Raw genomic sequence first — 24,981 nt, 5'->3', positions numbered from 1 at the left:
TAGTGTGATCTGGATGGGTGCATCTAGATTTTGGACTTGATCAACTTTATAGAGGAGGAGCCACCTCCTCAATAGTTTTGGATCTCCCCCTTTGGTCACCGGAAAGCCAAGGGTAAGTAATTCCCATTTAATGAAAAAGCCAGATACCCATTTTCAGTTATTTGTCCTAATATTACCCTCGAGAAAAGAACTTTAATTTTGTTGATGATATGATAAATAATTTATGTAATAAATGTTCTAATTACATGATACATTCTAATTTGTGCATTAATAAAGAAAAATAAGAGTATGTGGCTAGGAACATTTTCTGTAGGTATTTCTAGCTGGCTTTATAAAGCATTCCCAGGAGCTTCAGTGCTTAATAGGAAACCCACATTGCTGCAAAACCTGGGATTATCACATGTCCTACAGCAGAAAATGTTAAGAATGATCTAGCCATGTTCTATTTAAAGGTTCCTAATTTCACAATGGAATTCAATACTTGAAGATAATTTAATCTGAATATTCTCTGCCCCAACTACATTTTTTTCTGGGAAATCCTAAGACTATTCTTTATCACATTTATTTCAAAAGAGTAAACACATAATTATTTTAAAAGGTTTGTTAATGTTAAAGTTAGATCCATTTTTTTAACATTATTTCATAAAACACATAATTAGATATAGATACTTAGCCAAAAATATCGGTCTATATATCTTTTTCAGAACTAATTACCTATTAACGTCTTGTAAAATGCCACAGAATCAAAGAGTCCAATATTATTAAAGTAAGAAGATTTGAAATCATTATAGCAAAGAAGATTAAAAAGTAGCTAACTAGGATAATTTTGAATGCTTATTTTAGTAACAGGTCATTATTGGTATCCCAAAAATATTGAATGAATACCAAATTTCAATAGATTTCAACAATTTTTCATTCTTTTTTTAAAAAAAAAATTAATCCATGCAAGACAATATTTAATCTTAAGGGGAAAAAATTAAAACTATATTAAAAATACAAACTATGGAGCAAAAAAACATTTTATACTTACCAATACTCTGTTTTTCCCAAAATAAACATCCCCTGATAATTAGCCCAATCGGGCTTTTGAGCGCATGGCAATAAGGCTAAGCGCTTATTTCAGGGTTCAAAAAATATAAGACAGGGTCTTATTTTCAGAGAAACACGGTAGTCATGAGTTCACTACTATAATATGAGCAATACAATACAGTCAGTATAAGACATCACAAAATCCATGCCATATTAACACATATTTCCACATCCTTTGAATAATAGAAAATATTGTCTTTTCCAAAACAAGTAAATCACACATATGCAGGAGGCATTTTTTGTTCTTGTATTTATGAAGTGGCCATTTCAAAAATTTGCATTGTTTATTAGGAATACATAAAATATTGTGCCTGGAGAACAAATTAAAAAGAAAAGAAAATTGCTAGGACTAGCTACAGCACATCTCTGAAGAGAAAACTATTACATTTTTTTTTTTTTGGTCAAATTAACTAGACTCTGGGCCATAGGTAATTTCACTGAATCTTCCATTTCATGCTACTTATCTCATCAAATTTTCCATGAGAATGAGAGTATCTTACAAAATAGTCTCATAGAATTTATAGGATATTTAACTTATCAATCTCTGCCTTACAGAATAGACTCATAGATCTCATAAGTGAATTGGTTGGTGGTAAATTTTCTAACTACAGTTAACGGCCTACCTATAACCAGCTCCTGTAATAATGTAAATCTATCTGAAATTTCTGAACATTTTTAAAACAGTGGCTCATATAACTACAGACACTAATCTGGGTGGGTGGGTGAGAAATACACTTACCTGCTTAGCAAGTCTTCACAGGAGGGCAAATCCATCCAAGAGAAACTGAATCTGTTCCATGAATGATTAAAAACATCACTAACTTATCTGGATTCCATGTTAGGTTCTTCTATTTATTTCAGTCCATTGTCACTAAAAGGCAGCAGTTCATAATTTAAGCAGCTTCCTTCTAAAAGGCATGGATTTAATTATGTAATTATGCACCTATGTTTATATGGAATTTATATTTATATGGAAAGAGGTATGTATTTTATTAACAGTATTTTATTGGTTAAAGCCCCCACTATTTATCTCAGCAGTTCAATAGAAATATTAAATAGCTGGAAGAGTAAGATAGAATCCTGAGAAGTTCTACTGGCCGATGACCACATAGGAGTCTGTTCTAGCCTCACATGAACTGTATAGAATAATAAAACAGTTGCTTCCAAGTCCCAAACCAGTTAAGCAGCCCGGAAGAGTAATATGATACAAAAACACACAGATCAGTTAGCAAACTGGCAAGGGTGTACCCTTTTCTATCCAGTTTCAAATAAAGATAGTCTCCTAAAGCAGTCAACACTTTTAATTGCTACCCATGGTAATTACCTAGGCCTAATCCAGCAATTCATTGCATATATTGATTTAAAAAAGAAGTATGTCATTGCATTGAAATTACCGGATCTTCTTCTGCCTGGCCACTGCAAAAAAGTGCTGGTATTCTGAAAACCACCTGGTTTGTATAAACCTCGATATATAAACATTGCACTCCACAGAACTATTGTTTCATAGGTGGCTTTCGAACATGAATCTCCTGGGCTTTCTTCATCCTGCTGTGCAACCCAAAGACTTTTTGTCCCCAAATTGGTTGACTCTCAAATAATATTGGCCCATGACTATTTATCTAATGGGAAGAACTGCAGTAAAAACCTTTTGAACAGCATGGACCTGGGTTGCTTATATAAGATGCTTTTATGTGTTTTGCACGGAATGTGTCTCAGATTGCATCTGAAGGTACGTAGGCAAAGGATTTATATGAGCTTCATGAATACACAACCATTCTGTTCTTTTCCATATATAGCTCTTGAAAGAGATATGTAACAATTTAGCCATCTTATTGTATAGTTTAAAAAAGGGAAGTGGTGGCTCAGTGGCTAAGATGCTGAGCTTGTCAATCGAAAGGTCAACAGTTCAGCGGTTCGCATCCCTAGTGCCGCGTAACGGTGAGCTCCTGTTACTTGCCCCAGCTTCTGCCAACCTAGCAGTTAGAAAGCACGTAAAAAACGCAAGTAGAAAAATAGGAACCACTTTTGGTGGGAAGGTAACAGCGTTCCATGTGCCTTTGCCGTTTAGTCAGGCTGTCTACATGACCACGGAGACATCTTCGGACAGCGCTGGTTCTTTGGCTTTGAAACGGAGATGAGAATTGCCCCCTAGAGTCGAGAACATATGTGCAAGGGGAACCTTTACCTTTACCTTATTTTATAGTTACCACTGGTTTACAGGGCTATTTTAATCAGTTGAAGGTAAAAATGATAAAGGCAATGGAACAATAGACCTGACATAGACTCTAGAATGGATCTGATGTCCTGTTCAGTGACAGCAAACAAAGCTGTTCTTAGCCATCATCACTGCATCTGCAGAAACGGTGCATGCCAAGCTATGATCGATGCTTGTCAAGTTTTTATCTTCTAAAAATGGGGGGGAAAAAATATTCTTAAAGAAGTGAAATCTTTCATGCATGTACCTGATGTTTGTTCTTCTTGATGTTGGAAACTAGTAATGGTAAAGAATGAATGGATAGATAACTCTTTTACCCTTGATACATCAAAACTTACATGGAATTCAGATGTTATATTTTTGTGTTACGGGAGGAAACCTTGTTAATCTATACAGGTATACAATTCTATACCTGATTTAATAGCCAAAAATCAGGTAGCACTTTTTCCAGCTAATACCTTTTACAGTAGCCTTCGACTTACAATAGTTTGTTTAATGACTATTCGAAGTTTTAATAGCACTGAAAAAAGTGATTTATGGCTGTTTTTCCACACTTAATGACCGTTGCAGCATCCTTGTGATCACATGATCAAAATTTGACACTTATCAACTGGCATGTATTTACGACAGTTGCAGTGTCCCAGGGTCACGTGACCCGCTTTTGCGACTTTCTGACAAGCAGAATCAATGGGGGAAGCCAGGTTAACTTAACTGTGTTACCAACTTAATAACTGCAGTGATTCATTTAACAACTGTGGCAAGAAGAATGAGTAAAAATGGTAAAAATTTTGGTAAAACCCACTTAAAAACCATCTCGCTTAGCAACATAAATTTTGGGTTCAATTGTGGTTGTAAGTCAAGGACTGCTTGTATTAAAATGTGCAGCATTTTTGAACTGCAGTTCGTTTCATCAGAACTACAGAATGGTATTCTGTGCCTTTTAATAACATTTGTTAGAAAACATGGTGCTGGAAGTTTCTATGAAGCTAACTTTTGTGTGTTTTCAGTAGCTAATCCTTGAACAAAGGAAATCAGTTAAACAGCTAAAGAGATGACTGCTGTACAGTACTTTCTCTTCAGTGGTCAACCTAATTTTTTTCTTTTTTCACGAGATCAATAACCAACATTACAGCTTTTTTGATTTATTTAAAACTTTCATCACTCTGAGTTAATGAAAAATGTTTGGTAAGAATCTCAGGCAGTGATTTGAAAAAAAAAAAGTCCCTTACAGTCTGAACAATGTGTAAGAATATTTCACGAAGTCCTGCTAACTATGGAGTAAAGCCATGTAATTGCTGATATTGCAAACAGCCAAAAGATTAGAAGATTCACTTATAATCTCAGAAAGTCAGATGTGGACTTAAAGCCATTACATAAGAGTGAAACCGCATACTTTTTTGATGATTACATAAATATGAACCCTGAACGGTTCAATCTCATTAAAAAACAAACAAACTGGTGAATGAAGAATGGGAATACTAGGTAAACTTTGCACAGATCTTAGTCTCTTTGCTGAAAGATGAACAAAGGATTCCTCTTCAAAGAATACCAGAATTTTTGGGGGTGGTGCATCCACGACCAATTGTAGGATCCTCTGTTGTCAAATAGCATCAGGAATCTCCCCCCCCCCCTGTAGAATCCGAGTTCTATTGAAAGTTTTTATCTAGTCCATATATCTCCAGCTGCGGGTATGGGACTTATTTAATGGGATTGTCTTCCTATAGGTCCCTCTCTGCTTAGGGAAGTATATGGAATTGTGGAGCTGTACATGCTGCAGAACAACCTCCACCAGAACACCATTGAGATATATACCAGTGATACCAGTAATCAGAACCTTTTCTTCACCCTTTAAATACCTTTTGTGGCCACGGACACCCAAGACTTAACTCAAGATTTAAATCGTAACATTTCTTCAAGTCTATGCAGACCGCCCCTATGATGACGTCTCAGTTCGACTCAGGGGTCCGTGTAGTTTGGCAACAAAGGGAAGATAACAGATTCCTTAACCTGACCTAAAAGACAAGCATTCTCTTCTTCCTAGAGTCTAACATTGCATGTGTCTTAAAATGGGGGTGTACTAAATTCACCTGCAATTTGACCTAGTAAAGTCTGGATATGTCAGGTCTGATTGGGAAAATGGTTTTATAGCCTCTAATGGCTGCAGGGGAAAAAGAATTAGGTCGCTGGAGGGGATGGACCTGATATTTTGGGGTCTTGAGGAGAAAATTATTTTTATCCGTTAGTTTTAAAAAGAATGATTTTGCCATTTCATTTCAAAAATGGAAATTAGGAATTTCCAAAAACAGGGCTAGAGGTTTACATACAGTTCGTGGAGGATTATTCAAACAGGCTTGTCCCTGTTTTATGAAAGTTTATTTAAAATAATATATTTATTATATTATAAAATGTTATACAAGTAGTCCTCAACTCAATACTGTAGAAATGATACCGTGTTTCCCCAAAAATAAGACCCTGTCATATATTTTTCTGAACCCTAAAATAAGTGCTTGGCCTTATTGCCATGTGCTCAAAAGCCCGATTGGGCTTACTATCAGAGGATGTTTTTATTTTGGGGAAAACAGGGTAGTAGATTTTAGAAAAATACTACCACCTCTTACAATACTAGACAACACAGTATCAACAGTAGAGACCTTCAAGTTTCTGGGTTCTATCATATCTTAAGACTTAAAATGAAAAAAAAAACTAACATCAAAAACCTCATCAAAAAACCACAACAAAGAATGTCCTTCCTGCACCAACTCAGAAAGCTCAGGGTGCCCAAGGAGCTGCTGATCCAGGTCTACAGAGGAATTAATGAGTCTGTCATCTGCACCTCTGTAACTGTCTGGTTTAGTTCTGCAACCCAACAAGACAGACACAGACTTCAGAGGATAATTAGAACTGCAGAAAAAACCATTGCTACCAACCTGCCTTCCATTGAGGACCTGTATACTGCATAAGCCAGAAAGGGGTCTGTGAAAATATCTACAGACTCCTCACATCATGGACATAAACTGTTTCAACTCCTACCCTCAAAACGACACTATAGAGCACTGCACGCCAGAGCAACTAGACACAAGAAGAGTCCCCCCCCAATGCCATCAGTCTGCTAAACAACTAATTCCCATGATACTGTCAAACTGTTCTTCTTCTCACCTTTCCTATTACTTATCTCCTTATCTTCTTATGATTATAACTTTGTTGCTTGTATCTTACAATGTATATTGTATTGTAGTATGATTTATGTTAGTTGCTTATGTAGTGTCCTATGATTATCACTAACTGTTGTATCTTATGATTCACAATAAATGTATTTTTATGATTATGATCACGATTTATCACTTGTTGCTTGTATGTACACTGAAAGTTTATGCACTGGAGACAAATTCCTTGTGTGTCTACTCACACTTGGCCAATAAAGAATCCTGTAAGTCTATCTTTTGGAGATACATATGCAATGTCTCTCATGCACATACAAAAGGGGGTAGGATTTACAGCAAACAATTTGTTGTTCTGCATCTTCTCATGCTCCCCCTCCACCAGTTGTTTCTCATGGAATGAGACAAAGCACAGTTCCCTGAGAGTTTTTATAGTGTATACACAAAAAGTACAAGTATCCATTTTCCACATTACCAGATATAACTGTGTAGTTGTTACAACTGGAGGATTTATCTAGTCTTCCTGCTTGGAGAATGGGTAGCAGGTGCAAATCACAAAAGAATATTTGTAGCTCAGGGTTGAGCTGTGGAGACCTTGGTATTCTCTGCACTTGGTTGTTTTCTTGCAGACACTTCACTACCAAAGTAGGTAACAATTTGCTAGGAGACAGTGGGGTTCAACTCTGATGAATGCACAGCAATTGTGTCCAGCCCTCAAGGCCTTCTACTCTGAGAGTTATGATTGTGTAGAAACAGCTGCTCATCTCTCAAAAAAAGAGTAAGATTTCAGTAAAACCAATTTCATTTTATATATGATGTAAAAAGGTAAAGGTTCCCCTTGTGTTAGTCGTTCCCGACTCTAGGGGGCAGTGCTCATCTCTGTTTCAAAGCCAAAGAGCCAGCGCTGTCCAAAGACGTCTCCGTGGTCACGTGGCTGGCATGACTAAACACTAAAGGCGCACGGAACGCTGTTACCTTCCCACCAAAGGTGGTCCCTATTTTTCTACTTGCATTTTTTACATGCTTTCGAACTGCTAGGTTGGCAGAAGCTGGGACAAGTAACGGAAGCTCACCCTGTTACGTGGCACTCGGGATTCGACTGCTGAGCTGCCGACTTTTCTGATCGACAAGCACAGCATGTTAGCCACTGAGCCACCACATCCCCTATATATAATGTACAATGACAATAAAGGCAATACTATTTTGCTTGTTAGAATAGTGTGGAGCAGAAGAGCAGAAACTCTAGCAAGCAGAATGGTGGACGTTAGCGGAGTCTTCATTTGAACAGACTTCCTTTTGCTAGTCCTAGATAATAGCTGTGTGAGCTTTTTTTTCCTCTTCTCCATTGGAATGAACAAAGCAGATTTAAACTAGTTAAACTTCCTGTTTCTTGTTCTTTTGATATATTCTAGTTTGTTTAGGTGCCTGATTATGGACTTTGCTCCCTTAGAGGTTGAATAGGATTGTATCCAGATCAGGGGTGAAATGCTCCTGGTTCAGACCAGATTGCCCGATCCGGTAGTGATGGCGGTGGGTGGTTTGGAGAACCGGTAGCAAAAATCCCTGCCCCCCCCCTTGCCCAGCTGAGGCGTACGATTATATTGACCAAAAAAATTCTTTTAAAAGTAAAATAAAAAGCCTCTGAGGATCGGGCGGCTCAGCTGGGATCATCAGAGCCTTTTAAAAGCATTTTTTCTACAACCTCTTGTAGGAAAAATGCTTTTAAAAGTAAAAAAAAAATGTTGGCCACGCCCACCCAGTCACATTACCTCCCCCATCAAGCCACACCCACAGAACTGGTAGTAACAATTTTTACATTTCACCCCTGATCCAGACTCTTTTTATGATGCAGAGATCATAAAAAAAAACCTGGTTCACGGCAAGTGAAGTCATGGCAATAGTGAGGTATTTAAAACAATACTAAATTAACTTTATGAATGTTTGTACAGCTTCATTGGTCCTGAACTATCCACTCATTATGAACTATCCGCCCATTATAGTGAAAAACCCTGTTGCTTTTAACATTGTATTTAATTGGTAAAGAAGAAAGGAAATGCTTAAAAAGTGATAAATATGTTTTAAAAGGAGTGTCTGGCTTCTGGTTCAGAAGCACACCAACTTGGATTAAAGGAGTAATTGCACATTATGTACATCTTAGGGCTGACAAGTAAAAACTGGGAACATTTTAGATGTTTCAAGAACGTGGCAAGTCTGGAAAATCTTGCGAAGGCATTTTTCCTGTATGCATAGCCAGTTCCTGTATGAAGATATCAGAGTAGGAAAGATGCACAGATAGTCCCCAACTTACAATGGGTTACTTATTGACCATTCAAAGTTATGACGGACCTCTCCAGGGCTACTTATGACCCAAATTCATAGTTCCAACATCCTCCCAGGTCATGTGACTGCATTTGAGGTGCTTGGCAACTGGCCCACTTTTACAGTTGTTTGCGGTTATGGGACTGCAATTTATGACAGGATTTTTTGCCAGAAAACCAATCCTTCTGGTTGCCAACAGTGGATTTGCTTAACAATTGCTGCAAAAAAAAAAAAAAAAGAATAAAGTCGGGTGCAGTTACCTAGTGACCTGCTTAAGGACTGGAACAACTTATCATTGTAATTCTAGGTTCAATAACAGTTGTAAGTTGAAGATTACATGTAGGCAGTGCAGTATAGTACTTATGTGCAATATAGTACTTAGGTGCAGACTATTATGTTTAGCCTACCATTTTGATATTGCACCAGACTAAAACTGGGAGATTGTGAGATCTAGTTCCGCCTTAGGCACAACTGGGTGACCTTAGGCCAGTTATTCTCTCTGACTCAGGAAGGAGGCACTGACAACCCGCTTCCAAACTCTTGCCAAGAAAACTGCAGCAACTTGTCCAGATAGTTGCCAGGAGTCAAAAATGACCTGAAGGCACAATCCCTCCCCCAAAACAAACACATTTATATTGTGCCTTTTATAAATAAGTTCAAGATATAGAATGGTCTCTTCAACTCTTCTCCATGACAACAACCCTGCAAGGTTGAGCTGCATGAGAGCGACTTAGACAAAGGCACCCCCTGAGCTGCTTCCTTCTAGAGTAGAGGGAGTAGTGTATTAGAGAGCAGACTAAAACCTGATTTAATCCAACATTGGAAGGGCTAAATCACATTGTCTCTTTCCCAGTTCTAGAGTCTGATATTTGGGAAGGATGGAGATGCCGAAAAGGGACTTGATGATAAAATAAATATCCCTAACTCAGCTCTGGTTGCTTGCATGGCACCAGCACATTACTTTCCAAAGTATTCAGGTAGACTGACTTTCTCTCAATGGTCCAGTAAAAACCAGAACGCCCAAGTTTGCCCAACAAACAGGAAGTATAGTTACATTGCACTGTTTCCCTGTATATCAGTAAAACTTCCTGCCTGCTCATAGCCTTATCTTGTCCACAATACTGGAGGAATGGATAACCTTGAGGGGTTGTTGAATAGCAGACAACTGTTTCTGAGATAAGCCGGAGAAGGCAAGGAGAGCGAGATCGCAGTGTATACATAATATAATAACACTTATTTCAAGTTGCTGCTTCCATTTTAACTCAGTCTGTTGTGATTAATGTGGCGGCTTAGGCTAAATCGTTTTGAACCCGGGCCAAGCCTCCTCCAGATCTGTGGCTACAGCAGAGAGGTTTCTAGTAGGGCAATATTCAAAGCCTTTATTAAAAACAACCACCTGTGAAGGTGCTTTTTCAAGAGGCAGCTGGACTTTCTGGTTTGTTTTTGAAGACGTTTCCCTTCTCATCCATGAAACTTCTTCAGCTCTGAATCTTGTTTTTCTCTGAAGACGTTTCGCTTCTCATCCAAGAAGCTTCTTCAATTCTAGCTGAAACCTCTTCAAAGAAAAACCAGAATTTCCAGTTGCCTTTTGGAAAAGCACCTTTGGGAGAACCGTGACCTGGATGACTGAGAATCTCCATAGACTATGAAGTTATTCATCTAGGATGATAAATCGGAGAGAAAGCGCTGTTTTTGAGTGGTGGAGTCTGGGATGAAATATCGGGCAGGCGTCCAGAGTGGATAAGGTCCGTTCTGGCTCGCGCGTGGATGGGAACTGAGCGGAGCATTTCCACGGCGGGAAGTTTCCCCTCTTTTTGCTGTATAAGGCGGACGATCGATCCCGCCTGAGGGACGGTTGAATTTTTCCCCCCTCCTTTAAAAAAAAAATGCAAGCGGATACTTGGACGCAGAGTCCGGCTCTCGTGTTTTATGCAAAACGGGGAGCCGGTTGAACGAAAGAAGAAGAAGAAAAAAAAAAAGCCCTTCGCTGTAATACGTCGAAGGTTCCTAGTTCCCGCCTCATACCAGCTAGCAAGGTGCCGAGGTGAATCAGCCTGGGTTGGCGATCCAGCGCCAGAGAGCTAAGAAGCGGCGGCGCCGCCAGGCGAGGGAAACTTTGCAGACTTTGCAAGAGAATCGCGGGTCAAACCAGGTGCTGGATCGGGCTGAGAGGGAGGATCAGCCAAGGTTCCCGCGTTTGGGGGAAGGGAGGGAGGGAGGGGGCGCGCCCGGTTTGCGAGGAAGGGGTGTGGGGGGGGGGACTAAACGGGAAAAGCGGGAGAAAATGGAGGTTGGTAGTAGAAGCGTCCACGCTGCCGAGGACAGCCCGAAAGCCCACCGTCGCTTTTCTTCTCTTCCAGGAGACCCCCGCGTCTCTGCAGGACCGACCAAAATGACTGAGTGATCATCTCGGGCTCGCTGCCTTCTCCGGCTTTCCCCGATCTTCCAGGAAACCGCAGCTTGAAGGAAGGAAGGAAGGAAGGTGTAGAAAAGAGCGCGGCTCGCTCAGGTACGGACGACTCCCCCCCCGGAGCCTGAATACCGAGCAGTCTATATACATGCATAATGTATATACATACATATATACAGTGCTCGGCCGCCTGGCCCCTGCTCGCCTGCTTGCTCAACGGCAGCCTCAGCGCTGCTCGGCGCAAATGCGCAGTTGACAAGTCTGGTTGGGAGGGAGGGAGGGAGGAGGGAGGGAGGGGGAAGAGGCGAAGGGCGGGGGTAAAAGGCACGTTGTTTTCCTCGGTCGGGGCTTCCCAGCCCAGAGTGGGCTTTTCCGGGACCGGCTTATTCCAGCCTGCGAGCGCCGGTTGCTCTTTGTTCGCTCGGCCGGCCACCTGAGCTCCTGTGTATCGCGATCCGGGGAGGGAGCCCCGGGCAGACAATGGTGGAGCCGCTCACGAAGCAGACCGAAAAGTAGGAGCATCAGAGCAAACCGGCTCTAGCCGGGAAGCGCTGGAGGAGGGGAATTGAATTGACGCCGGACTGCGAGAGCGGTTTTCAAGGAGAGCAGGCGCAACTGTGGGCTGGATATTGGCTCTGCTCTCCTAGATCCTTTTTTTAAAATTGTTTTTTTTAATAATAGAAAGAAAGAAAAAAAGAAAGAAAGAGGGAAGGGCCTGCGGTCGCCTTTGTCACATCTCCTCCTCCTCCTCCTCCCTCTTGGCAGTAAGTTCAGCCTTCGATCATGTTGGAAGGAAATACAATCCGGACGGGGCGAGGGTGTTGGATTGAGCCGCCTACGGGGGGGGGGCATTGAGAGGAGGAGGAAGGTTTCCGGTGTTTAAAGTTTTTTTTCGGCTCAGCCATTGATGGGCTGGGAGAGCTGGGTTTGTCGAGCGTGCGTCCTGCCCTAACGGGAAGGGAAGCTCTTGGTGACATGTGTGATGCGCTGGGGGCTTTTGAAACAAAAGATGGGGAATGCATCAATCACTGTCTTTGGGATTGAATGGGTGGGTGGGTGGGCAACGTGCAGGATAGAAAATACATCCCTTTTCCTAGTGTAAAATCCTCATTTCATAAGGATCCTTAACGCTGGTTATGATCCCTATGCAACGACCAATATTTTTGTATGTGCAGTTGCTGGGAAGCCTCTACCATGATTTGATGCAAGGACTGTGCATGTCCCCCTTTTTGCAAGTTGTTTTTGCAGCCTGGCAGAGCAAAAAGTACATAGTTGATACAAAAAAATAAATAAAAATCAAGGCCTTTGGTGGTGAAAAAAGCTGTCCCATTTTCCCACTGAAATATAAATGGAGGAAGGTGACAACCTTTCTGCCTGTCTTCTCTCTTAACTGATGTATGTAACAGTATAGTTTTGCAACAAGGGCTTTCATTTTGAGAGTTGCAGATGTATTGATAAGCAGGCATAATACAGGTTAAATATTTTTAATTGTATGATTGGGTTTAATGTAGAACCCTTATTCTTTTCTCTGGAAAATCCCGTGACTTTAATAATTGTGCGGTATTCAGCCGGTCAGTTTTATTTAATAAATAAGTCAACCTAGCAAGCTAATAGTAAGTGCACAAAAACTTGGTCCAAGTGAATATTCATTGTATTCACTGTTAAGTGCTCTTGATTTCCTTTTTTCTTTCTCTTTCTTTCTTTCTTTTTGCTCTGTTAATAAAATACTAATGTTATAATCTCCTCTCCAGATTAGCTTTGAGCTGGAATTCTTGCTGATTTAGGCTGCAGCCATGAGATACTCAGTACTTCTGAAAGTGAGTTCAAGTTGCTTATCCTCTACCCCAATCCCTTCTGGAAGATAAAAGCAGTTTATCTGGTTTAGGAATGTGTATTCCTCTAGTCAGTGCAGAGTGTGGAAAATGGTCAAGACTGTTTTGAGTTTGCAGCGTCTGAAAAGAAAGCTGTTGATTAGATTTTTCATAGGTTAAATGAAAATTATACCCCAAGGCTTACTACACTTAGTAGTAAAAGTGACTTGGATATAGTATTTATGAATAGTTAATTATCCATTCCTTAGATATCTGAGGCCTACATTGTAGGAACTAGACTACCAACTCTTTCTCCAAAGACCAAGCTACATACTTTGATGGCAAATCTGTTTCCTAAAAGCATGCATGTTGTTCAAGGGACAGGAGATCATTCCTGTCAGAAGGAATAGCCAAAATAAATCCTTTTCCCTTGCTTGGAAAAATGGTATTTTCTATTTCAGTTTGATAGAACCCAATATTTTTTTGTTTTACTTTGTCCTCTGTAGTAATTTCATTTTTTCAGACTTTTTATATCTACGGCCTATGAACTGTGTCATCACTCTTAATTTTTTCTTGTAAGACCATATTTGGTTTTATCCAGTTCTGTTATTCATTTCTGTCAGGGAAGTCTAGAAGAAGGTGGTGCATTCCTTTTTCCTTCATATTTACTCTCAGGAAATTTTTTTAATGCCATTAGTGGTACTGAGGTTGGAAAATTCCTGGAGAATTTGGTGGTAAAAACTACAGGGCAATGAAGACATTTTGAATCCCCGTTGCTCTCAAGCTGTTGATTAGAATATCCTTGGAAAGTTCTGCAGAGCTAAATCTAGCTCTCAGTAATTCCTCAGGCTTATCTTGGTAGTACCCATCATAGTTGTAGACCAGGGGTGTCAAACTCAATTTCATTGAGGGCCGCATCCAGGGTTGTGTTTGATCTTGGGGGGACGGACGTGGCCAGGGTGGGCGTGGCTAGCTCAACATCACTCATCTTTGAGGCACCTGTTGTGGCCTGTGCGCTCTGCCAGCAAAAACTGAGCTCTGTTTTCGCTGGCAGAGAGTTGCAGGAAGCCGTTGCAGCTGAAAATGGAGTTTGAGCTCCATTTTTGCTGGCTTAGGCACCGCAGGCCTGTCCTTCGATGTTTCCACGAAGCCCCGCAGGCCAGATCTAAGCACCTCACGGTTTGGATCCGGCTCCCGGGCCTTGAGTTTGAATCCTTGTAGTCAGTAGAGTATAGTTATCCAACCTGCCTGGCAAAATATTCTTGTTTAGCAGAAGGGCTCTGTATATTCTTCCTGGTCTTTTCAAGGCTTATCAGACTATCAAAATAACTTGCATGTTACCAGAAAGTTCTAAATAATATAATTACCCCCTTCATGTTCAGTCTCAGTTACAGAATGTTATATTATTATGCATAAGTGTAGTTCTTTGAACTTAACTCTTGAACCCTTAGGGATGATTCTTCCACTCTCCGGTCTCCAACAAAGATTGGACAGTAGTTATTTTCACGGACCATCCTGAGCTTGTATGTGGCTTGTTTCAGATGTGAAGCCAACCCCTGTAGTACATTCACTATAATGTACACACGAATTAAGTCACTATAACTAATTGTACAAGTGATGCCTGAAAAAAGCATTACATAATGTAATGCATGAATCTATATTGTCCCTGATGATTGATAAAACTTCATGCCATTTATTTCTGAGATTTTATCAGGATACTGCTTATGCAGTTTGCCAGGAAAAGAAGAGGTAAAGCAGATTTATCAACTGAAGTTTTTATCAGCTTGTTGGAGCTGAAATAGATGTGTCATGTGTATACCAAGTCAATATCAAATGGTTTGGCGAACTTGGGTGTTCTCCACATAAACATTCTTAATGGCTTGAGAAGAAGTTGTAAGATAAGATCCTATCTGGTTAAGTTATTGGCAGAATGAAGCTGTTGGCATGATGATCTGGATATGACTTAATTTTTAGGGAAAGTCTATACAGGTAGTCCTTGGCTTACAACAGTTCCTTTAGTGACTGTTCAAAGATACAACGGCCCTGAAAAAATTGACCTAGGACTATTTTTCACACTTAAAACCATTGCAGCATCCCCATGATCAAAATTTGGATGCTTGGCAATTGGTTCATATTTATGACAGTTGCAGTGTCTTGGCGTCATGTTATCTCCCTTTTCTGACAAGCAAAGTCAATGGTTGTAAGTGTGAAAAAGTTTATTACAAGTCACTTTTATCAGTGCCATTGTAATTTTGAATGTGTAGGAGATGACCTGACTGATCGCAAGGGAGGGGTCAAATGCATCATCAGTCATGAGTTCCTGCGCGCCCATAAGAGATCTAAGTCCAGCCCACCGTGAATTCCTTTCTTAACTCCTGCGTTTTCTGAATTTCTCTTGACTTGTTAGTAGTTTAGATTCTCGTAGGGGGCTTAAGCTTGCAATAAATCTTTATATATTTGAACTTCCCGGAATCTCCTGATTTCCCTGCACTTGACAGAATGGTTGCTAAATGAATTGTTTTAAATCGAGGGCTACCTGTGTTTATGTCTTGATCTAGCTTTTTAATGAGGTTTTGGGTTAGAGAGAACTAGGATAATCCTGAATAAAGCCCATTTAAATTGCCAGGTTGAACATTTTACATATTGGGGATAGTTAGGCCGATGGACGGGCAGACCGGTGGATAATTTTACATTTAAAGCATTATATACACACATACAATCTTAACTTTTAAAGCATTTTACAATATAAAAGTTTACATTTAAAAAGACAGCTGCATAAATATATTTAAATTTTGTGTGTGGGGGGGAGGTTACTGTCAAAAACAAAAGAGGAAAAGTAGGTGAATGCTTCCAACATCTTACCTTGGTTTGGTTTTGCTTTCTTCAGATTTCCAGGTTTTGAAAAGTGGTGTTTCTATTTTGTTTATAGAATTATATTTTCATTGAAACCAGGGATATAAGGCAGCATTTATTCATATTTATAGTTACTGTGTATTTTGCATGATGCAATTTGTCTTTAGGCAGAGACATTTTGGTAAAAACATATTCTGGCGCCCCCTATGGTTCAGTTCATCATCTGATTTTGTTAGGGATTTCAAAAAGGCGCCTTCTCGGGGTGGGGTTGGGGGTCCCTTCAAGTTTTTGAGTTTTATGCTTTCAGTTTTCAGCCTTGAACATTTTTTTTCTTTTCCTGAATAGAATCAGAGTCCATAATTTTATTTACATCAACATACATGGTCGACATATGGCAACCATTCCACAAAATTACATCTAACCAGCAGGATTGCTGGCACAGGGAATGTGCTATTACTGCTTTTTTTGCCTTTTTAAAAAATTGTGGTGTTTAAAAGTCTTTTTTATTTGAGTTAATAGATGGTAGATGTGATGGAGTCTTCTGAAGTGCTGGGTGGAGTTAAGAGATTGGCTAGCATGAAATCCCTGAAGGGGAGGAAGTGATGTAGACCTGGCTTTCCCTAAAACCCTGAAGGGTTTATCTGGTTGTTTTCTAGAGTAGGGGTGTCAAACTCAAGGCCTGGGGGCCGGATCGAGCCTGCGGGGTGCTTAGAACTGGTCTGCGGGGCCGCCCTAGAAACAGCGAAGGATTGGCCTGTGCTGCCTCTGCCAGTGAAAACGGAGCTCGGGAGGGCCATACGCGAAAACGTACTCCTGAACTCTGTTTTCACTAGCAGAAGGTTGCAGGAAGCCGTCACAGCCAAAAATGGAGCTCGGGAGCCCATTTTCTCTGGCAGTGTGCTCGGGTCACCTCAGGTGCCCCTGACACGAGTGACGTTGAGCTGGCTACACCCACCCTGGCCATGCTCACTCCGGCCCCCTGAGGTCAAACAATCCTGATGCGGCCCTCAGTGAAATCGAATTTGACACCCCTGCTCTAGAGAGTACAGTTAGTCTGGTGAGATTCTTGTAAAAATGCAAGTAGCAATCAAGAAACTTCTCTGATCAGCCCATGGTGCACTTGACAGTAGAAGAATGCATTTCTTCAGGAAAGGAATTCTTAATTTGTCCTTTCATTGCATTTTTATTTGTTAAATATGTAGATTGGTTGGAAGTTTGCCTGACACAAGGCAAACCACTTTAGTAACATTTCACCTATTATTAAACTGTTTCTCCCTTAGTTTTCAGTGTTACTGAAGAAATGCAGTGGTTTCAAAAACTGCTGAGAATTTCTGCCTTTAGCCGATATTTTGTTGCTATCACATCTGAAGATAAGGTAAAGCAACTAGCTCAAGTTGCTAAAGCATCCATTGTACCGTATTTTTCTGAGTATAAGACGCTCCGCACTATAAGATGCACCTACCTTTTTTGGTAAGGAAAACAAGAAGAAGAAATCTGCCTCTGCCTCCCAGCAATTTTGCTTCCTTGCAGCAAACAGCCTGCTTTACTTTCATTTTCGTTTTCAGCATAGCTTGATTGGCACAAGAAAAAAGAATTGCTCCCAGCAATTTACCTCCTTGCAGCAAGCAACAGAGGCCCGCGCAGCAATAGGCAATGGCAATCCCTACAGCCTGGAACAGCTGAGAATTGGAGACAATCAATTTGTGCTAATTAAAGCACAAATGAAGCTGAAATGGGCTGTTCCTCCTTGCTGCTTGCTGCAAGGAGGTAAATTGCTGGGAGGCAGAGGCCAAAGGGTAGGGGCCAGTAGGTGGGCGGGGCTACATTCAGTGTATAAGACGCACCCAAATGTTCACCCCCTTTTGGGGGGGGGAAGATGCGCCTTATACTCCAAAAAATACGGTATATTGTAGGTAAGTCTCCTATTGAACAGAAACCTCTATCAGGTTATAGCAGGCATCTGCAAACTTGGCTCTTTTAAGACTTGTGGACTTCAACTCCCAGAGTTCCTTAGCCAGCAAAACTCTGGGAGTTGAAGTCCACAAGTCTTAAAAGAGCCAAGTTTGTAGACCCCTGGGTTATAGGAATAAAAAGAGAACTGAACTAAACCCATTGAGCTGTTTTTGTTTGGAAATGTCTGGAACAATTCTGATTAAGTTCAGCATTTGGGTTAATTTAAAATGGTTGTGTTGTGCCGGTAGCAAAGACGCTGTTAGGTGTAAATCCTGGTGAAAGATTAGCGAATGCCACTGCTGATGTGGCTTCTGAAGCTTCTGAATTGCAGAAAGAAAACTAAAGACTTACATCAAAGAAGGCTAGGAGAAAATTAAAACTGATCTTGATGATGTGGTCAGATTGCGGCACATTTTTATCACATTTTGGTCTTCAGATAATTTTTAATTGTGAACAGAAGAGATGATAACATGTATTATAAAGATGAGAATTTTGTGACCAATGAGCTATGTGTTTTAGTATCAGTTCTGAGGCACCTTGCAGTTTACCATACGGATCATGAAAATTAAAGGGGAGGGGTATTAGCAGAATGTTTAACCTAGGCAACTTTATGTGCATTGTGTATGTGTTTGTATATATGCATGTAAATATAAGGCATGCTTGAATAACTGCGATTCATTCAGAAAGCTGTAATAGTCTTATATCCAAGCATACAAAGTCTATTGAAGATTTTTTAAAGCGTGGGCTCATAGAAGAGTTTCAAACAAAGCAGAAATTGTTTGCTATTTCAAAAGCATTGATATGTATCTCAGTTGCCCTATTGTTAAAGGTTGTAATTCTAGTAGTTCAGAAAGAAATACATCCGCTGCGTAGAATCTTTCGGGTTCGGAATGCTAATTAATGCATTGTTTTAAAAGCTAATTACTCAGTGCTTTTCTGAATGCTTCTACTGAAACCTGTGTCATTATATATAAATAAAGGCCATTAATAATTTCAGTTTCGTCTACCTGAATGTAGATTATACGTAGTCTTCAAATTATGACCATTCATTTAACAACCTTGTGAAATTATCATGGCATAGAAAAAAATGCCCTACAACTGGTCCTCACACTTAACACTGTTGCAGTGTTTCCGTGTTCACATGACCGTGGCAACAGGCATGTATTTATGATGGTTGCAGCATCCCAGGTGTTACATGATGGCCATTTGCAACCTGCCCAGCTGGCCTCAATGGGGGAAGTTGGATTCACTTAAAGACCATGGGGGGAAAAAGGTCATAAAGTTGAGTGTGGTGACACGCTGACTCTCTGCATTGCTTATTGATAGTTTCTGGTTCTAATTGCCGTCGTAAATTGAGGATTACCTGTACATTCTAGAATAAATGTTTAGATGTATTGTCATGAAAAGAAGACTTAAGAAGCCATCCGAAGCCTTCTATTGATACAATTGCTCCCATTTCCAGGAGAGTTTCCCTATATCTTCATGACTTCAAAACTATGAAGAGTTGGGGAACCCCCCCACCCCCGGATTGGGAACATGCAGAAGAAAGGAAGGGATGATTACATTTCTTAGCTTTAAAAGACTTCGGTTTGTATAATGTTGGGTTTTGCTCAATGGCTTGTGAAAACTCTAATTTGAAACATAGCTCTACACTTTATGCAATGTATTTTCTTTTTTCTTTGTCCAGGTCTTCTTGTAAAAAGGAAAAAAAAACCCTCAAAAAATAACAGTTGAAACTAGTGAAAAGTAGAAGGTTCCCTCCCATTCATTGCTAGGTTTTTTTCTTTCTTGTCTTTCCCTCTATTGTTTTCATCCTAAGTTACATGACAAGAAGTTTCATAATATATGACGCAAGATGAAGAAAAGGGCAGAGTTATTTTTGCAAGTTTTAACCCATAGAACAAGGGCATTTTTACTGTCTTCTATCTGTCCTGTGCTAGCTATAATTTATATATGTTCTGTTTTTTTTAATATTGATTTCTTGTTTTACTGTCTGCCATTCATTCAAAAAACTCAAAGGAGGTAGCAGAAGATATAGCTGCTATATATTTTGTAAACATCTAAATATACCCTGCCATAGACTTTGTTGTTAATAACAAAAAAGAGGAATAGAGGTAAAAATGAGTCCAACAGCAAGGTCTTTCTGAGTCCAATAGTAAATCTTAGAGGCCTTGTTCATAAGTTATATTTTTAACCCTATTTCTAGAATATTGGTTCTTGGCAACAATATCCCTTATCTTGAACAGAACAGATATACATTATTTTCATTAATTATAATGAAATAATCTGCTTGGATCATTCTGTCCATTCTTGGATCCTATTATGATTGGATCTCCAATCATAAGATCCTGTTGGATCTTATGATTAATCTTAATGTGGCTTGTTTGGTTTGGACCTGGTACGATATGAATCCAAGCAGTGTGGTTTTCAAAACATTGGCTTATAGTTTTATGTTGCAGAATAGTTTGCTTACATTACTGAGTAAGGTCATTGTGTGTGGCCAGTATCATCAAAGTGCTAATACAGGAAGTCCTTGACTTACGACCACAATTGAGGCCAAAATTTCCATGCTAAGCAAGACATTTGTTAAATGATTTTTGCCCCATTTTATGACCTTTCTTACCAGTTGTTAAGTGAATCACTGTAGTTGTTAAGTTAGTAAAACGGTTGTTAAGCGAATCTGGATTCCCCAATGATTTTGATTTCCAGAAGGTCGCAAGAGGTGATCACATCACCCCTGGACACTGTAACTGTCATAAATATGAGCTATTTGCCAAGTGTCTGAATTTTCATCATGTGACCATGGGGATATTTCAATGGTCATAAGGGTGATAAATGGCCATAAATCACTTTTTCCAGTGCCATAGTAACTTCGAACGGTCACTAAATGAAATGTCAAAGACTACCTGTATTGGTATTCTGTTAAATTATAAAAACTGTCTAGAACAATGTTTTCTAAATTGGAATCCTCTTTTGCTATTTAAATGTATTTTGTTTGGGATAGGAATCTATGAGGCTCCGCTACTTATAGCAGTTAAATAAAATGCACTTTTCCATATATCAATAATTGATTAAATCATCTTATTTGTTTCGAGCATTTATGCAGAAATGTTTGGAACGGGAGAGTGAAAAGATTAATGTAACTCTATTCTTCTTACTTGCTCAATTGTGATGAGACTGTGATTGGAATATAAATTGGGACTGGAGATCATCATGTTTATAATATATTTAAATTCCCAATTATAAACATGCATTCACTTTTTTCCCCCTTGTAAAAAGAGAAGAATATTTTTCTGAAGTTTCAAGGAAGCCTGCTTGTATCTGGAGATCTGTTCTAAATCCTGACTTTCCACTTTTGTTATGGCATGTATGAGAAGAAGCCATGATCAGGAGTGCCAGACTGGCAGTGTGGGCTTTGTTAAACATCCATATATGGTTTACCAAAGCCATCAGTTTCCCCATAATCATGCCAAGTCCCAATATGAGGAGACAGAAGTTAGCACCAATTGAGAGTTGCCACAGTGAAGCTGTTTAGTATTATTGATGTTGTGTTACGGACAATGGCGAGATCGGAGATGATAGAGAAGGATAAGTTCTTTTCTCAAAAAATTATCCAAAATTAGGTATATAAATACAAGATAGTAGACAAAAGAGACTTAATGAGGGAGAGAATCAGAACACAGTGTACCTATTTTGAGAATAAAGTAAGCAAAAGAAATGTAAATTATTAAACACACTAACATGCCCTGAGACTCTCTGTACCTTTCTATTCATGCAAATCATCCTTACTTCTACCACATCTATTTGCCCTTCATACTTTGCTTTTTGCTCTTTAACTTTCTCATTCTTTTTTTTTTGAAGATTTCATCTGTTCTGTCTACTTAGTTTTCACGATTTTTGTCTTCCTCTCAAGCTGTTGACGCGTCTTTCACGTATTTTTTTGTGATTCAGTTGTTACTCATTCCTTCTATAGAATTAACCTTATATTTTTAATTCTTAACCACGAGACCAGTTTGGTCTCGTGGTTAAAGAATTAGGCTAGAAACCAGGAGATTGTGAGTTCTGTTCCCACCTGGCCATGAAAGCAGGCTGGGTGACTTTGGGCTAATCAGACCAATTAACTTCATAGGGGAAAATAGGAGGAGGAAGGAGTATTAGGCAGTGGTGAAATCCAAATTTTTTTACTACCAGTTCTGTGGGCGTGGCTTGGTGGGATGGCTTGGTGGGAGTGGCAGAGGAAAGATACTGCAAAATCTCCATTCCCACTCCATTCCAGGGGAAGGACACTGCAAAATCTCCATTCCCGCCCCACTCCAGGGGAAGGATATCACAAAATCTCCATTCCCACCCCACTCTGTGGCCAGCCAGAAGTGGTATTTGCCGGTTCTCTTAATTACTCAAAATTTCCGTTACTGGTTCTCCAGAACCTGTCAGAACCTGCTGAATGCACTCCTGGTATTAGGTATACCACGGCCTTGACAAAAATAATAATAAAGGTGGAATACACACAAATGCACACACACAAACACACAGGTAGTCTTTGAAATACAACCACAATTGAGCCCAAAATTTCCCTTACTAAATAAGGCAATTGTTAAATGGATCATATCTCATATTATAATCTTTTTTTTGGCCATGATTATTAAATGAATTATTATAATTGTGAAGTGAATCATGCAGTCATTATCAAAATCTGGATTCTTCCATTGACTTTACTGGTCAGAAGCTTCTTAGGAAGGTTGCAAATGACGACCCTGGGACACTGCAACCATGGATGGTTGCCAAGCAGCTGAAGTTTGATCATGTAACTACAGCAATGTGGTCATAAGTTAGAGAACTGGTCATAAGTCACTTTTTTTCAACACCGTTGTAACTTTGAACGGTCCTTAAATAAATGGTTGTACCTCCCCTACCTTTATTATTTTTATTAATAATTCAAGGCAGTGAACATACCTAATGCTGCCTCCTCCTATTTTCCTATAACAGCAGCTCTGGGAGGTGAGTTCATCTTAGAGAGATATTTCTTTCCTCTGTTAATTCAGGTTCAATCAACCTTCTTTCAACATACATTCTTTTTTCTTTTTTGACTCCCTCTTTCTCTCTTCATGTTTTATGATAAACCTTTAAGTAACTGTTAGCCCTTCTAGGTAAACCAGACCCAACACATGACTAGAAGAAATAATTCTAGTTTATTGTAAGACTACATTAACAGAATCTTGCATCTCTGAAAGAACAAACTTCCTGCCACCAATTTTAACTGCTTGATCAATAAAGGTGAATCTTCTTAAATTTCATTGTCTGATCAGGAAGCCAATGGGGAACCCTGCCTCTTTTATCTGATTGTTTCCTTGGTAGCATCTCTTCCCAACTTTCCCCAAAGTCATTCACACTTTCTATTACAGTAATGTTGTGGTCCATCAGCAGCCTATGGAGCTGACAACGGAGTTGGACAGCGATGAGGCGGAGGTGAGGCCAGGGCCATCGGGAAGTGAGGTGCGGACTCCAGAGCCTCCAGAGACTGATAGTAGTGAGGCAGAGGAACAGGAGGAGCCTGTTCCTAATGCACGCATGAGAAGAGCTGCCAGAAGGCAAGAGCAGCTCAAGCAGAGAGGACAATTCAGGAGTAGGGCCAAGAGATGATTGGCCCCTCCCATAAGGCTTAAAACAGACCAGCACCGGTGTTTCAGCTTTGCTGGAAAACAATGTTGTAGCTGTGTCTTCTGCTCCGTTTCCTGCTTTGTCTACAAATTTGTTTTCGTGACTTCTGGACGTTTGCCAGGAAGGGCCTTTGGCAGTTTGCCTAATTGGACCAAGATTTGTGAGATAACTGAGGAATTTGTGTTGGGAGGCATTTGTTTTACTTTGAGTTGAACGACGCTGGGAATGAAGTAATTCCCAGCTGTTTGAATAAAGTTTGTTTTCCACGGACTAAGTTTATTACTACCTATTTGAGTCTGGGTCACAACAAGTAATCCATTTCTGCTACAGTCGGTATATCCTTCCCTATACCAGTCCTCAGTTTTCTGTAACAAAATGGGCAGAATGGGACTGATATACAGAAGGATAAAAATACAGGTAATCCTCGACTTAACGACCAGAATTGAGCCCAAAATTTCTATTGTTAAGTGAGACATTGGTTAAGTGAATTTTGCCCCATTATACGACCTTTCTTGCCTCAGTTGGTGAGTGAATCACTGCAGCTGATAAGTTAGTAACCCGGTTGTTAAGTGAATCTGGCTTCCCCTCTTTGCTTGTCAGAAAGTTGCAAAAGAGGATTACGTGACTGCGACAAAATGGTCACAAATAAGAACCAGCTGCCAAGCATCGGAATTTTGATCACATGATCATGGGGATGCTGGAAAGGTGGTAACTGTGAAAAACGGTCATAGATCACTTTTTTCAGTTCCGTTGTAACTTTGAATGGTCACTAAATGAACTGTTGCAGATCAAGGGCTGTCTGTAAACTAACTTGTAGCAGAAATGGGTTACTGTACTGGGGAATGTGTGGATGACCTTGGTAATATACAACCATTTTCATTTTATTTTTTGAACAATCACTCATCCCTGGCAATAGAACACCAATTAAAGACAAAGGTTTCCTTGACAGTTGTGTTTGATTTTAGGGCACGGTGCTTGTTTATCTCCATTTCTTGGCCGAGAGAGCCAGCATGGTCCATATATATATATATATATATATATATATATATATATATATATATATAGCATGGCTATATGCCAAAGGCGCACGGAACACTGTTACCTTCCCACCAAAGTGGTACTTATTAATCTACTCGCATTTGCATGCTTTTGAACTGCTAGGTGGGCAGGAGCAGAGCACTCGGCAAAGCACCAATTTTATCCATTACTTCTTTATCAGTATTTGAACATCTACATTTTCCCATCCGTTTCCTATCTCTAATAAATATTCTGCCTGACTGCACAAATTCAGCTACAGGTAATCTCCATTTAGCAACCATAGTTGGGACCAGCAACTCGGTTGTTAAGCAAAGAGGTTGCTGAGCGAAACCATGACTGAATTTATGTTAGTTCAGCTTTCCGTTGCTTTATAGACCCATGGATATCATAATGTTAGGATTGGCTGCAAAGTTAACTTTTCGTCACCATTGCAACTGTGAATGGTCACTAAACAAGTTAGTCACCAAATAAGGATTA

At 39.9% G+C, this 24,981-nt stretch overlaps 1 protein-coding gene across 11 annotated transcripts in view; it reads left to right on the top strand.

Annotated features, from left to right (window-relative positions):
• The window catches only part of LRRC8D (leucine rich repeat containing 8 VRAC subunit D), an 88,164-nt gene that overhangs the window by 18,431 nt on the left and 44,752 nt on the right, over positions 1–24,981 (top strand). For 4 of the 11 annotated variants that reach the window (XM_058174969.1, XM_058174967.1, XM_058174966.1 and 1 more), the window contains exon 2: positions 11,142–11,290. The gene's annotated coding sequence lies outside the window, so the exon portion shown is untranslated. The other 7 variants (XM_058174971.1, XM_058174965.1, XM_058174970.1 and 4 more) reach the window with 7 other exon arrangements.

Source organism: Ahaetulla prasina, chromosome 3 (assembly GCF_028640845.1).
Source record: "Ahaetulla prasina isolate Xishuangbanna chromosome 3, ASM2864084v1, whole genome shotgun sequence".
In the NCBI taxonomy this organism is placed as follows: domain Eukaryota; kingdom Metazoa; phylum Chordata; class Lepidosauria; order Squamata; family Colubridae; genus Ahaetulla; species Ahaetulla prasina.
Note: the sequence above shows the minus strand (reverse complement) of the source record. Positions and strands in the feature narration are given on the sequence as shown.